Below are 725 nucleotides of genomic sequence, written 5' to 3'. Positions count from 1 at the left end.
AAAATAGCTTGCTAGCGTGGGAGGCAATTCTCCGTGGTGTAACTATTTGGAAACAAGGCCTAGGGATCATACTTTCACTAGTGGACACTCTCAACATTGATCACATAATAAAACCACTCTACACTCTCTTGTTGGATGATGAACACCATTAATTGTGTAGGGCTACAAGAGCACATCAATGCCGGAGTTAACAAGCTCCACAACATTCGATGTTCATATTTAAATAACCTTAGAGTGCATGATAGACCAACGCAATTATACCGAGTAGTAACATAGCATGCACACCGTCACCGACAGACTATGAAAGGAGGAATAGATCACATCAATACTATCATAGTAATAGTTAACTCCATAATCTACAAGAGATTACAATCATAAACTATGCCAAGTACTACATGATGCACACACTGTCACCATTACATCATGGAGGAGGAATAGAGTACTTTAATAACATCACTAGAGTAGCACATAGATGAATAGTGATACAAAGCACATTGCAATCATAAAGGAATATAAATAAGCACTTCACTATGCTATTCTGAATTACTCTCTGGCAAGATAACGAACACTAATTTATCATGTAGGCAAACCTTAAAGATGTATTCCCAAGTACTAATAAACACCCCACGTTGTCACTGTGAGCATTCATAGGAGGTACTAACACACCACAATTTCATAGAGACATCCAACTCAAATCATAACCCAGTGAACAAGTATTCGTGAAA

This window comes from Lolium rigidum, chromosome 6 (assembly GCF_022539505.1).
Source record: "Lolium rigidum isolate FL_2022 chromosome 6, APGP_CSIRO_Lrig_0.1, whole genome shotgun sequence".
NCBI classification, from domain to species: domain Eukaryota; kingdom Viridiplantae; phylum Streptophyta; class Magnoliopsida; order Poales; family Poaceae; genus Lolium; species Lolium rigidum.
The sequence above is the reverse complement of the archived record's forward strand: the minus strand, read 5'-3'. Positions refer to the sequence as shown.